Source organism: Pinus tabuliformis, chromosome J (assembly GCF_031772625.1).
Source record: "Pinus tabuliformis cultivar Carrire ecotype Pingquan chromosome J, CPIR1, whole genome shotgun sequence".
Classification (NCBI taxonomy): domain Eukaryota; kingdom Viridiplantae; phylum Streptophyta; class Pinopsida; order Pinales; family Pinaceae; genus Pinus; species Pinus tabuliformis.
In genome coordinates, this window is record NC_142295.1 from 1299312663 (window position 1) to 1299328903 (window position 16241).

Consider the following 16241-nt stretch of genomic DNA (forward strand, 5'->3'; position numbering starts at 1 on the left):
AAATTGTTCTATTCTTTAGTTTATCAAGACTACTATTGCAATGTTTGAATTGAGGATATTGAACTACCTTAATTAAAGGCAATTGGTGTATATATGCGGTATTCAACTAATATTTTGAGCATCGAATGCTTATTTTGGGTAAAATTATTACCACCATCAAAATGTGAGAGCTTATTATTTACCTAAAGAGGAACAAAAACAAATTCATATGATAAATGCCTTAGTGCTTCATTCGGTTTAATATAGTATGACTTTTTCCAAGATGTGTTGAGGAAACTTTAGTGGTTAATGCAAAAATATAATACTATTGATGATGAATTAGTATGCAAATGTGGTCACATGCATTGTGCATGTTGCGCTTTAGAGAGCAGGCAAGCAAAGGGAATAGAACCAAATTTATATGTATATTGTTAGTGTCAGTATTTGCATACTGCCATCAGTGATCAAAATCCTCTTTTCATATCATATTAGGGTCCCATTCTGAAATTTTTGTCATTCCACTAGGTCATCAGGAAAAAATTTGGTCACTAAAGGTTGAATTAGGGTTTCCTTTACTCCTTTTAGAAATTTACCCCTTGTTGGCTCATTTCACCTTTTTCTAAAGTATACCATTAGTCATGACTTGTATTCATCATGACAGTCATTTTCATCATGGTCACAGCCACTCAAAGTCTCCATTAGGTCTTAGGGTTTCCAAGGTCCAATAAAACACCATCTCCTGCATAAAAGACCAACAAGTGAAGGAATAATAATAAACAATATTTCATTAGAAAAATAGTTTGTAATTTGAATATTTAAGCAAAAATGTAATTTTATGGTTTTAATATGTAAAAATTCTCATGGTTCCAAGTGTTGTAAGTGCAAAGTTCCATCAGCCAAAAGGAAAAGTTTCAAAGTCATTATGTTTCCAAATCCACCAAGAAGATCAAACCAAAAGATCAAGTTCAAAGGAAATGGTTAAGTGAAAGGGTAAAGTTTCAAAAGTTAAGTGAATGCCAAAGGAAGTTGTCTTTTCCCAAGGGTGCCCGAATCGTCATTTTCCACAAGCACTAAACCCTAATTTTCTCTCCCACTGAGCTAGGGTTGGCTATGAAATCAGAGACATATGAGCAAAGGAGGAATAATGGAGGTTATTTCAGCAAGTATGAAGTCATTCCAACTCATAATCATCATGTCTCCATCATGTTTCAAGAAGTCATTCCAAGGGACACATCATTTGCCACACATAGGGCCAATTTTTCTTCAAATTGTGTTTCTGACCAAACAGAGATGAATTTGACAACAGTGAGAGATATTTTTGTCCATCATAGGACAAGGATTAAAAACCTCCTTCCATTTTTACACAAGTGTTATGGTTTTGGAGAAATGTAAAACATACAGGTGCTACAAGAGGTTTTCTGCATTTCTAGAGTGACCTTGGGAAAATATTTTTTTCTCCTATCTTGATTGTCCACATGACTTTATTTATGAGTCAAAAGACAACTAGACTGGATGATATTTCCAATGAGCTATCTTGAGATCAATTTTGAGTTGAGGAAGGTCTCCAAAATTTTTCTGCAAGAGCGCACTTCATTTTTGCACCCCCATTCTGCACTTTTTAACCAGGTTTGGGAGAAGTGATTTGTGAGGCGCTATACTTGATCCTTTTTAGTTCTTGATAGGACCATTGTGTAGCCAAGAGAGAGATATTTCAAACGAGCTATCATGGGCTCAATTTGGACACCCGGAACCCCATCAAAAGTGGATCTAAAATTGGTGATGCGCTTAGGAGGGAGGCGCTGCACTTAGAGCAGTGCTCATTTCCTTTTTTAACACAGATGTTGCGCTTCTGGGCAAGGCGCTGCGCTTCTGCCCAATGAACCCCCAGAGAACCAAAGCGCCTCCAAATTCTCTCAAAACTTCAACAAAGTCTTGTTTCCACCCCTAGAGAGTAACATCTAATGCCACCTCTTACCATTCCTAAAGGAAAATTTTTGTGGTGTTTGAATCTTGTATAAAAATTTGGTGTCTTCCTTGCTAAAAACCCTAGTTTCATTCCCAATTTCCAAATATACTTCCTAATACTTTCACTACCCTTCCTACATATCTAAAAAACCTATCCCTACCCTTACACTACCATTCCCTTTGCCCAGAGCCCTTTATCCTCTAAACCCTAAGACCTAGGTATCTCAATTCCCTAGGCTCCCAAATCCCACAACATTTCTCCTCCCTGTCACCTCCCTCAATTTGATAATCCCTTCCCCCATCTCCCTAATTTTTTCCATCCCATTCCCCACTCCCTAAACCTACATTTCACTCCCAATTCATCTCCCTAGGGTTTCTAGCCAAGACACTATGGAAGAAGAGAAACATAGATTTCATGGAGGAAGAAGAGAGGGAAGAGAGAAGGCCACATAAGGGAGGAAGGATTAACCAGCATCTTGAGAAGCTCTTGAAGAATTCAAAGAGGGAAAATGACTTACAAAGAAATATGGCCAAACATTACTTCAAGAAAAATCAAATTGCAAGGTCCAAGCTCCAAAAGGTCAAAACAAGACTTGAAACCCTAGCCAACCAAAAGAAGGAAGACAAGCTTGAAATCCTTGTTGAGGCTTCACTCATTGCCTAACATACCTCATCAGCCTTCCACAAATCAAATTTTGAAGAAGTTTGAGCAATTTTGGAAAATTTTGGAGTTTTTTTGCATTTTTGGCAATTTTTGCACCAATCACACTATCTTCCTAGAGGCCTCCAAATTAAAACTGGCCACCACCATTAGATTCAGAAGGTCAAATACAGTCAAGAAAACCACTTTTCTAAGATTTTTTGGGTCAACTGGGCAGTCAAAAGGTCAAAAAACACCCAAACAATCATGTTTTTTTCCCTGTTTTGGAGGCTAGCGCTGCGCTTTTGACCAGTCTTGGGATAATTAACTTTTGGAGGGTAAACACTTGGAAATTATAGAAAATAAAGGTATATCTGGAACCTAGACAGGACAGACTTTCGAATGAGCTAACCTGGGATCAATTTGGACATCGAGAACCCCCTCAAAAATGGAGCTGAAGTTGGCACTACGCTTAGGACAGTGGTGTTGTGCTTTTGACACAAATATTCTAAGTTTCATCATTTTGTGAATTTTCTCAGTTTTGACAGTTTCACCTTGACAAATCATATTTTTACCAATGTAATTGATGGATGTAAATGTAATAATTATGTTTTTACTGTTACCTAGGGTAAATACATTAGGTGAAAACTCTTTTTGTGATGTAATGAATCAGTTTCCAAAAAGTGAGGGATGAGTCACTTTGACCACCCTACACTTTAGCTATCAGTTTACTTTTTGGTGGAACTACTCCTCCTCTCATGGATTCAACCCCTAAGGCTGGGAGGAGTTTGTCTGAGGCCTACATCATGTACTTTTTTAGTCATTCTACAGGTTGGAGTCCATTGGATGTTGAACTAGTGTTTCAGACTTTGGCATGGAATATATTGGGTAAGTTGCAGCTATTTTGGTGGGATTCCTGTGGCATGGTATTTTGATATTGTTTCTTCTTTAGTTATAGTGTGTCATTGTTTTGTATCTTCCATGATCCATTTCACTTCTAAATATGTTTGATTTTCAAGGTGTGATAAGCATAATACATCTTCTATGCTTTGTTTTGGGAAAATCATCATAATTTGCTTCATTTATTCACTTTAAAAGGAATTCATGATTTTCATGCTGTTTTTAGCACCTCATCAGTCTAAACCATTTCATCAATATACTACAAAGTGTTAAAGTACTTGCCTACCTTGCCCCATCAGATGTCTACAATTCTGATTTTCTTTTGCCTTGACCTAGTTCACTCTCTGACCTAATTCACTCATCCAATGACTACCCCAATCAAATCAAATCAAAACCCTGAGCTAGTATATCTAGCCTAAAACCCTAATCCATCCAGCACTTTTGGGCTGTGATCCTTTGGAGAGAGCCCTCTCTGGCTTGGTAGGGCTAGCTACCAAGTCAAAATATTGGTCTATGGTTACCTCAGTTGGACTCTTCCTTAGCCTTGGAGGTCCCAAGGAGTGTTAACATATATAAAAACTTGGTTCATGCTTATGCAGTCACCAATAATTAGCAACACTCAGAGAACAAGTAGCATTGAGTCTTCGTAGAAGTATTTGGGATTCAACTTTTAGATATCTTACTACCTTCATTATTTACAAAGCGAAATTCACAACATCAAGCTTTTTTTGCCAAAGTGTTTGGCCGATAATTACAAGTTTAAGATGAATCATCCTCTGTCACGATCTTGATGCATTGTCTATATATTGGATTACACTTGTGACATTGTTGATATATATATATATATATATATATATCCTACTATAATAAATGAATTTTTTTGCTCATAATACTAGCATAGATTCATCTAATTTTGAATCTAATCCTGGAGGATCAAATCTCTCAAGATGCAAACCTTTTTTTGAGTTCAGAATTTGAGAAAAGGTTTGCACCTCTAGAGATTTAATTCATCTTAGCTATTGGTAAATCCATAGTTAGATGGATCTATGCTAGTTTTGAGCAACACACTAATAAAATTATTTAACTACAAGAAATTTCTTATTTTTACTTTTTTATATATATACCCAATTGACATTGAAATATTTTATTTGGGATTCACACATTAAAATTTTAATATATATGGTCTCACATTGGAAATAGAAAACACAATTATTTTGTGTTATATTTTTTTTTCAGTAAGAAAAAAATGTTGGTTAATATTAAAGGTATAAAAAATCAGTACACCTTGTCTTGTTGGAAACTTCATATAGAGTCTGTGATATCTGGAAAAGATCATATGAGATATAGTGAGAAACAAATTCAAAATGCAAATAAAAACATACAGTGTGTAGATCCTCCAAGGTCACAAGCCAAAGCAACCCATAACCATTTGCCTATATAAGAGAATAAAAAAATAGTAACCATATAGGTTGTCATAAGTCTGAGAACAGAAGTCATCAAAGAGTAGATACCAAAATATAGTATGGTGTCAATAGTGACCAAACTGTGTAACATAAACAAAAAATAATCATCCAAGGAGTGGCATGTTGCCAACATCCGTAGTGTAGGTGTCCATCCCCAAAGTGATATGCGTGCTTCCAGTAGAGTCCAAAATGCCAAGCTAGACTTGTCATCTGCAGTAGTATTAAATTCTCAGTGAATATGCTAGAAAGTAATGTTTTGAAATGTACCTTTAGATATTCAATTTTCCTAAGCCAACACTGTAAATGTGGATGGGAGATAGAGGAAATTCCTAGCACGTGATTGATAATGGCTTGTGAGTCAACATAGATCCACAGTCTTGGAATATCCAGGTATCTGGCGAACCATAATAATCCCCAGAGTGAAATGGCTTCTACTCTCGTATTAGTCCTGTTATCACTCCAGGAAACTCTCCTAGGTTGTAGCTCTGAGATGCTTGGTAACATATAATCTTCAACATTGTTCTCTAAACTATTGGAATGAATGATGGTTTGGATCAAGTTAGATAACCATTTCAACTCTATTTTCACTCAAGGCATGCATGAACACTCTCACCAATATAAGGCTTTAGACCACTAATGCTCAATAATTTATAAATTCAATGGATAGATGGAGAATACTGAATATACTAGCAAATTGCATACATAAACATAAATCAATGGCTAGCTACAAACAGCAAAAGAGAATACTGATTGTACTGGCAGATGCATCTATGACCACATATGGATGGCTAGCTACAGGCAGCAAAGAAGATTGCAAATCTAATTTATCAAAGCAGAGATAAGCTGACAGTTATCTGGCCTTAGACACAAAGAAAACATGAACACACTGTTCAAGTGCAAGCATAGAACAACAAGGAGAATGGACATTGAACATATAATGGCAAAAGAATCTTATATTGCTAGAATGAAGATGAGAAGCTTGAAGGAACAGAGGAGGAATAATCTGCAGAAGTTGAACCTCTATTACATCTTACTTTCAGCTATTTATAACCTGTTTACAATGCTCCTGAGCTCTAAGAGGCTCAGAGTCTTAATCTGTTTGATCTGCATTGTTAACTGATTTGATGCCCTCTAGGCAAGCATGGGATCGAATTTTTCTTCTTTTGACAATAGAGTAACCGCTTTCAAATATTTTTGGTAGCTTGTTGAACTGTCTAGGATTTCTCTTGTGCCAGAGATGCTCCATGATGTTTGTTGGTGTGGCTGTTGTGCTGTCTGTGGTCCCTGATCTTTTTGTTTTGGGCTGCAGCGTGTTGTGGCTCTTCTCTTTCCCTTTTCGAGCTCTGTTTCCCCACAAACTGTCTCCTGGGCTCTGTTATATGGTGGTATGGGTCTTTAGGCCTTTGTTTTTCCCTTTAAACTGAAAACAATGATTGTTTCAGTTATAAACAGCGAAAACGCTGCAACACTGATAAATCCCACCCATCACTGTTCATTTCGGACTTCAAAAGTCCTAAAATATGGTTTAATGGTCTATTGGGTCTGGCCTTGTCGCCTTCACAAGTTGCAAAAGGCCTGCTCCTGTGTATTTCCCTTATATTATGAAATATGCGAAAACACTAAAAAATGCATGAAAATGGGTTTGGCAGACTTTAGATATTACCTATTTCACTTCCCACACCCTTTCGGGTTTGGGACTCATTGCAATCACTGTTGGCCAATGCTCCCTTCGTATATTTATTATATAACGAAAATACACGAAAAACATTAAAAATTGGGCTTTTGCGGACTTGAAAACATATATATTCTGCTTCCCGAAACCCATCGGGTCCGGGTTCCATCGCTATTGCACTACCCCTATTTCCCTTTGTATTTCGTTATATAACGAAATACATGGAAAATACATTAACAATGGCTTGGGCGCGGACTTCAAAATTTATGAATTCCCAACTATAATGCCATCGGTTCCAACTCATCGAGTCGCCCATATGTATGTGCATAGGCTCTTCCCGTGGTATATTGTCGATGTGATAGATCGCAATCGTGTGTCGCTCACTCCCCGAGTCTTTTATAAAAAATAGCATATGCTCCCCGCTGATGCGATCATCGGCGATCACTGATCGGCGGTGTCATGCGCCCAACTTTAAACTGTCCCCTCTGCTCAGCTGATTACGATTAGCCGGATAGATCTGGGCTGTTGATCGGCCAGATCTAATGGCTGCTATTCACTCCTCTGTTTAAGCCTGTGATTGTGGGTTTTTTTCATGGTTTTCAAGCATTTTTGCCTCCCAATAGTGTATTTCCACCCTTCCAGGGGCTCTCCTCTTACGCTGCTTTTGATCATTGGATGATCTTTAAGCAAAAATTGAAGATGTCAAGAGCATTAATGGATCTAATGGCATGATTTTAAGCAAGTTTGGAGACTCTAAGAGCCTATATGGATCCATTTTTGGGCCTTTTGCTAGCAAGGCTAACACTGGCTCCTTCTAGGGATGAAATCCTCCCTGTGAGGTTTCAAGGATCACAGATCAATGCCTTTCCTGAAAAAAAAAATTCAAATCTTCCTTCTAGTGTTCCATTGGGCATGGAGTCTATTTTGTAATGAAATAAAAACTGGAAAAACATATTTAGAATGACAAGTCTTTAAAGCCTTAAACGAAATAAAGTTTCAATAACTGCCCATTTATTGGGCTACCAAAAGTATCTCCTCCTTCCAGACTGTGTAGAATGAATGTATTGTTCTGCTGAATTTGAGCGATGACAAATGGACCTGTCCATAAGGAGTCAAACTTGCCATGATTACCTTTCTTTTCCTTAAATGCATCCCATTTAAGCACCCAATCACCAACTTGGAAATTGTCCACTTTTTCCTTCCTGTCAAAGGTTTCTTTGATTTTCTTCTGATGAGCTTTTGACTTCTCAACCAGCTGCTCTCTGATTTGTTGTAGTTCAACCAAGTTATTCATTCTTCTTACCATATCATTCTCTTCATCTTGTTCTTCTTGCAAGAACATAGCCACAGGGAGAATCAACTGGATGGGGAAAACAACATCAATGCCATAAACCATTTTGAATGGAGAATTCCCTATGGACTTTATGATGGTAACTCTATCAGCCCATAGTGCAAACTTCAACTTGGAATCCCAACTCTTTTTGTTGTCCTCTAACAGTTTTTTGATTACCCTTACCAGACTTTTGTTAGATGACTCTGCCATGCCATTTCCTTAAGTATAATATGAGGTAGAATGGACCCCTTGAATGCCCATGGATTCATTCATGTCCACCAATTCTTTTGCCTTGAAAGCTGCTACATTATCAGTGACTAGTTTGGTTGGGCAACCAAATCTAGTGAAAATATTCTCATTCAAGAACTTTATGACGACTTGATGATCGGCATTCTTAGTGGGTATAGCCTCAATCCACTTGGTGAAATAATCAGTGGCTACTAAGATCCGTTTGTGTTGGCCATTGTAATGTGGGTTGATCTCACCTATAAAGTCCAAGCCTCACTGCTGGAAGGGACCATTGGCATGTATTGGCTTCAAGGGTAGATATTTTAGCTACTGTCTTCCTGCAAACCTCTGACACTTGTCACAATCTTTTACAAAAGAAAACACATCAGAGAACAGAGTAGGCCAATAATATCCAACCCTCAAGATTTTGTGAGCTATGGTTTTCCAATAATGATGCCCTCCACAGATGCTAAAATGGAACTGGTGTATGACTTCCACAGATTGTTCTTTATCTAGACACCTCAAGAGGATTCCTAATGGGTCTTTCCAATAAAGCAGATTTTTATTAATGTAGAATTTGGTTGATCTGAGTTTAATGGCACGAGCTTGACTTGAGCTAAGCCCTGGACGATCTTCTAGCTTTTGCAAAAAATGAACTATGCAGTAATACCATTCACATGTGGCTAGATTTTCAGCCAAAGACTAATTCTGCTTTTGCTTCTGTTGCTCCCTCTGTCTGCTCATCATATGAATTTAGACCCATGGAATTTATGTCTAACAAGTTGCAATTTTCTTTAGCCATAAGTTTAGCCAAGCCCTGGCCTTTGAAAAGCGTAGTGGGCTTCACCTCTATGTTAAACTTTATGAATTCTGCAATCCATTTAGCTCTCTTTCCATCAATATCTGGTTGAGTTAAGACATCTTTTACTGAGGCTGAAGGTACATATGCAACTACTTTGGAGTGCATAATATAAATTCTGAATGCCTTTAAAGATTTTATGAGAGCATAAGCTTTTTTTTCAATAAGGTCATACCTTAGTTCAGCATCCCTTAAAGTTTTGTTGGAAAAGGCCGCGGGGTGCTCTATGCCTTCATCATTTTTCTGCAACAAAACTACTGCAAGTGTATCATAAGAGGCAAAAGAGAAGATACAAAACTCCTTAGTAATCTAGGCTAATTAAAGTGGGAGCCTCCATGATAGCTTGTTTGATGGCTTCAAAAGAGCTTCTTGAAGCATCTGTCCATTTTATTTCTAATCCTTTCTTCAACATGGAAGTGATGTGCTTTACAAGCTCTGCAAATTTTGGAATGAACCTCCTTACGAAGTTAATCTTACCTAGGAAGGATTGAATGTCCCTTTTTGACCTTAGGATGGACAATGTCTGAATGGCTTGAACCCTTGCTGGATCAATCTTCACACCTTCAGCAGAAACAATATGTCCCAGAAGTTTGCCTTCTTCTAGAGTAAACTGTGACTTCTTTGGGTTCACTGAAATTCCAAATTGTCTGCACTTTAGGAAGACCACCTTCAAATGTTGTAAATGGTCTTTGTGGCTGCGGGAGAAGACTGTTATGTCATCAAGATAAATAAGGACAAACTTGTCCTTCTCTCCCACAAAGACTATGTCCATGGCCATCTGAAATGTAGCCCCAGAATTCATCAGTCCAAAAGGCATCTTGGAGTACATGAAAGTGCCCCAAGGAGTAGTGAAGACGGTCTTTTCCTGATCTTCTGGATGTACAGCAACCTGATTGTAACCTGAAAATCCATCTAAGAAAGACATGACTCTAGCCCCTGAAACTCTTTGCAGCAAGTGTTCCATCTTCGGCAGGGGGTAGTTATCTTTTTTAGAGCACTTGTTCAAATTTCTGAAGTCCACACAAATCCTGATTTCTCCATTTTTCTTTCTCACTACCACAAGGTTAGCTATCCATTTTGAATACCTTAAGGGAACTATAATTTTGGCATCCAACAGCTTCTTGATCGCTTTCTCAATCAAAGGCAATAAGAGAGGGCTGATAGGTCTTAATTTCTACTTAAAAGGGGTAGTGTTCTTTTCCAGAGGGATCTTGTGCTAAATGATGTTTGTATCATAGATTTTAAGATCATTGTATTCCCAGGAAAAAATATCAGCAAATTGCTTCATGAGGATGCAATAATCGGAATTCTAGGCAGAAGACAAATGAGTGGACAGATTGATTAATTTCGGATGGGCTGGGCTCCCTATATTATGTTTACAGATAGCAAACTCATTCTATGTTTTGGCCGGCTTATAGGGCACGTCGTTATGATTGAAAAGCTTCTCTAGAGGCACCAATCCTTTTGGTATGTGATTACTAGGCAGCTGGACGATGCTTCCTCGGCCGATCTCATTTTTTAGCTTGGGCTAGCCGCATTCTCTCATGGCTTCATTTTCCTAATCAATATGCATTTCAGAAAATTCCTCAAAGACTTGCAAAAACTTGTTAATTTCCTCATCGTCTTCGAAAACTCTCCAATATTTGACATTGTCAGGCAGAGATGGTCTGTTTTTTACCCGAACTTCATATGTCAATTTAGGAGGCAAAGGAGGAATAAACGTGCTAGCAAACACAGCAAGGAAGCCGGCAAGCTGGTTCTTCATTCTTGGAATATAAGAAATGCTGAAATCATTAAAAGAATCCTTGAGCCTCCATACCTCATCCCTGTATGCTTTCAGCCTTGGATGCTTTGCTTGGAACACTTTATTTACCTACTGAATGATGAGGTCTGCATCTCCAAACACTTTCAGGCCTTTGATACCCATTTCTTTAGCAGCGCTTAAGCCCAGAATCAAAGCTTCGTACTCTGCTATGTTGTTTGTGACCTAAAAGGTTAATTTGAAAGATAAATGAATGTATTCCTATGTTGGGGACACAAGGACTACACCTGCCCCTACAGCTTCTTTAGAGCAAGCCCCATCAAAGAACATATCCCAAATCTGTGGGTTTTCTTCCTCTGTGATCTGGCAAACTGGTTTCTTGAGCTGCGTGGAGGCCAACTGGGATTCTTCAATATGAAGAATACATGCTCCAAAATCAGTGTCAACAACATAGATGGGATGATTAGTAGGGTTCTTCTTATCGCTATTGATATAAGCCAACTACGCCTCTCTGTATAATCTCTTGCTCTCACCTCCGAAAACTAGGATAGTAGCATAGGACATATCATTTTTTAATGATCCACCTAATCTCTTGATCCAACCTCTAGAAAGTAACATGCCAAACTTGGGAGGTACATCTGCTACCACAATATCCATCATCATTCTTTTCATAAGCAGCTGAGACAAAGTGATGGCTAGGTCCTTGATTAATCCTAGACACTTCACTTTTCTAGAGTCAAAAGAGAACAGGTCATGATAAGGTTTGGTGATGTCAAGACCCAACTCATCCATGACAACCTTGGGAATTAGATTATGGCTGGCTCCAGTGTCCAAAAGGTAGTTGTGAAGGATTTTTTCATGAATGGTCAAAGAGACATAGAATGATGGGGAGTTGTCTTCACAATTTTCAATCATTGGGCTAAGAGTAACAGTTGGCTTGTCATCTTGCAAATTTACATGGTCAGTGGAGGCTTGGATGGCTTTAGGCCCAAGGGCCTCAAGGATGGATCTTTTGAAGGACTCATTCTTCATTAGTTCAATCAGAGGCATAGTATTCTTAGCTTCTGAATTTCTGATTGAAAACTGAAAGGAGAGGGAGACTTGTCAAGGTCTCTTACCTCATGAGCTAGAGCTTTGAGGATGATGGGATCAATTGCCAGTTGTTTTTTCTTATTAGCTTGTTGTACTGCAAGGACAGTAGCTCTTTGAACAAGAGCTTCCTTGGCATTATTTATCTTTGACCTCAAATTATATCTTTGCTGATCTATAGTTTGTAGAATAGCTTTACCATCCCATTCTTGGCTGATCTGGTCATTGCATAATCACTTTTCATAGGCAGCTGAGGTCAAAGAGGAAGCATTGCATTTGTCTTCTAGACAATGGATCTCATCATTTTCTTCAAACTTCTCTTCTTCCAAGACTGCATTTTGAAAAGGAGCCTTCACCCTTTGGTCTTCATTTGCATCTTTGTTTCTTTGCAAAATCTGGAACTGCTCATTAGTTCTTCTATATGGATTTTGATTTGGATTTATAGGAGCAAAGGTATTAGGCACTCTACCTTTCCCTGGGTGCTGCTCAACCTTCAATTTGGAGATTTCAAAGGCTAATGACTCGATCATTTTGGTCATTTTATCTATCTTAGGATCATAGGATGATGAAGACTTGCCCCTCTATCTTCTTCTATCAACATTTCCCTTGAGCTTCTCTGCAGCCTTGATGTTTGATTCCACTTCCAAGGTTGCATCCTACATGTCAGCCAAAGTAGCACATCGCCTCTCTCTAAACAGTAGGCAGAAGTTAGAGTCAAAAGCACTGGCATAGGTGAGTTTAGCAGAGGTAGTAGTGGGTTTTACTTCAGCTGGTAACTTGTTGTACATACAGTTAAACCTCTTATTAAAATTAGACAACAACTCACCATTTTCCCTCTTTAAGTTTCCAAACTTAGTGTGGTAGTAAAGGAGATCCTTCTTATCCCCCAAATGCTTTAGGAATGCATCATCTAAAGCTTCAATATCTGCTATAGATCTTGGGGTTAGTTCTCTGAACCATTTTCTAGCCTCTCCATCTAGGCTTTGGACAAAGACTCTCATCCACACATCATCTTCACTAATGTCCAGATTATTAGCATAGCTATAGAATGACTCAAGATGTTCTTCAGCAGTAACACCTTCAGTCCCAGTGAACTTAGGCCTATATTTCTGATATTCTCTAGTAGGCATGGCATTCAAAGGAGTGGGCAGTATTAGAGGTCCATACCTAGCAGCTATGATTCTTTCCATTTTGGTAGGTGCTTGTGGACCTGCCATAGCTGTGGTGGCTAAAAGAGTACTGGCAGTCTGAATGATAGAGGGTTGAGGAGTGGTTGATAAGACTAAAGGAGTATGATGGATAGGAGGTGAGGTTTCCTTTGGGCTTACAACAAAAGGAGAACCTAAAGAATAAGGAGCTTTATGAATCTCTAAGAGTTTTTCTTCACTGCTAGTATTAGATGCTATACTCTCAACATGTATTTGTTCTATTACAAGCCTTTCTTGAAGAGATATAGAAGATTGTTTAGGTTTACCTGAACCTGATGCTCTTTTCTGCAATACCTTTCTCTCTTTGATGATTTTTTCAGGGTCAGGTACTGGGTCAACTTGTAGCTTCTGAGGATTTCTCTGATTATGCCTCACAAACTGAGTCAGAACTATGAAGTGGAGTCGCCAAGAGGTTCGGCCTCCAGTAGAGTCGCCAGATAGATGATTACAACCAAAAAAGTGCCCAGACTTTGTCTATCATCAAAGCTGGATCTATGTCGTTTCCCAGGGAAGTTGAGCTTTAGTTTCCTCTCCCCAGAAATGGCGCCAATTATGTTATCACTCCAGGAAACTCTCCTAGGTTGTAGCTCAGGGATGCCTAGTAACATATAATCTTCAATATTTTTCTCTGAACTATTGGAATGAATGATGGTTTGGATCAAGTTAGATAACCATTTCAGCTCTTCTTTCACTCAAGGCATGCATGAACACTCTCACCAATATAAGGCTTTAGACCACTAATGTTCAATAATTTATAAATTCAATGGATAGATGGTGAATACTGACTATACCAGCAGATTGCATACATAAACATAAATCAATGGCTAGCTACAGACAGCAAAAGAGAATACTGATTGTACTAGCAGATGCGTGTATGACCACATATAGATGGCTAGCTATAGGTAGCAAAAAAGCTTGCAAATCTAATTTATCAAAGTAGAGATAAGATGACAGTTATATGGCCTTAAACATAAACAAAACATGAACAAATTGTTCAAGTGCAAGCATAGAATAGCAAGGAGAATGGACATTAAACATATAATGGCAAAAGAAGCTTATATTGCTAGAATGAAGATGAGAATCTTGAAGGAACAGAGGAGGAATAATCTCCAGAAGTTGAACCTCTATTACATCTTACTTTCAGCTATTTATAGCTTGTTTACAATGCTCCTGAGCTCTAAGAGGCTCGGAGTCTTAATCTGTCTGATCTGCATTGTTAACTGATTTGAGGCCCTCTAGGCAAGCATGGGATTAGAATTTTTTGCTTCAGATAGCAGAGTAACTGCTTTCAGATATTTTTGGTAGCTTGTTGCGCTGTCTGGGAGTTCTCCTGTTCCAGAGGTGCTCCATGATGTTTGTTGGTGTGGCTGTTGTGCTGTCTGTGCTCCTTGATATTTTTGTTTCGAGCTACAGTGTGTTGTGGCTCTTCTCTTTCCCTTTCCAGACTCTATTTCTTGGTAAACTGGCTCCTGGGCTCTGTTATATGGTGGAATGGGTCTTCAAGCCTTTGTTTTTCCCTTTAAACTGCAAACAGTGACTATTTCTGTTATAAACAGCGAAAACGCTGCAACACTGATAAATCCTGCCCATCACTGTTCATTTCGGACTTCAAAAGTCCTAAAATATGGTTTAATTGTCTATTGGGTCCGGCCTTGTCGCCATCGCAAGTCACAAAAGGCATGCTCCTGTGTATTTCCCTTATATTATGAAATATGCGAAAACACTGAAAAATGCATGAAAATGGGTTTGGCAGACTTCAAATATTATCTATTTCACTTCCCACACCCTTTTGGGTCCGGGACTCATCGCAATCGCTGTTGGCCAATGCTCCCTTCATATTTTCGTTATATAACAAAAAGACATGAAAAAACATTAAAAATTGTGCTTTTGCGGACTTGAAAACATATATATTCTGCTTCCCGAAACCCATCGGGTCTGGGTTCCATTGCTATCGAACTGCCCCTATTTCCCTTTGTATTTCGTTATATAATGAAAGACATCGAAAATATATTAACAATGGCTTGGTCGCGGACTTCAAAATTTATGAATTCCCAACTATAATGTCGTCGGGTCCGGCTCATCGGGTCGCCCATATGTATGTGCATAGGCCCCGCCCGTGGTATATTGCTGATGTGATATCAACGATGTGATAAATCTCAATCGCACATCACTCACTCCCTAGGTCCTTTATAAAACATAGCATGTGCTCCCTGCCGATGCGATCATCGGCGATCACTGATCGGCGATGTCATGCGCCCAACTTTAAACTGTCCCTTTTGCTTGGCCAATTGCGATTAGCCGGTTAGATCTAGGCCGTTGATCGGCTAGATCTAACGGTTGTTGTTCACTCCTCTGTGTAAGCCTGCAATTGTGGGTTTTTTCATGGTTTTCAAGCCTTTTTTCCTCCTAATAGTGTATTTCTAGCCTTCCAAGGGCTCTCCTCTTGCACTGCTTTTGATCATTGGATGATCTTTGAGCAAAAATTGAAGATTTCAAGAGCATTAATGGATTCATTGGCATGATTTTAAGCAACTTTGGAGACTCTAAGAGCCTATACAGATCCATTTTTGGGCCTTTTGCCAGCAAGGCTAACAAGTCCCACTACCTCCAGCCCAATGGATTCTATAATGCTAGTTTTGATTGATGTGGATCCACACCCTGCGTCCACAAGTTTCGCCTTGTTCTACACCATCGAAATAACTCACTGGGAAGGATATATTCAGGCCATTTTTTCTATGAGTGGCCACATGAGGCATTGTATTAGTTTGCAATAGAGGTCTCAACTAGGAGGCTATATTGTTGATAATACGGTTGCCATTGAGTGTTTTGCCTTCAAATATAATGAAATTTCTTTCCTTCTAGATTTCCCAAAAAATCACAAGGGTGATTGCCATTTTTTTCGGGCCTCTGGGTCCACCATATCAAGAAAGCATCAATAGTCTAAGGTGCAATATGTGTGAAAGAGAATAAACAAGATATCTTAGTCCATACCTATACAGCTACTGGGCAAAGCAATAGGATGTGCAAATTGTTCTCCTCCTTTATGCTGCATAAGACACATTGTCCAGGTCCATTGATGCCTCTCTTCCTGATATTTTCCTAAGTCAATGTCTTATTTTTCCATACTAACCATGTATATAGTA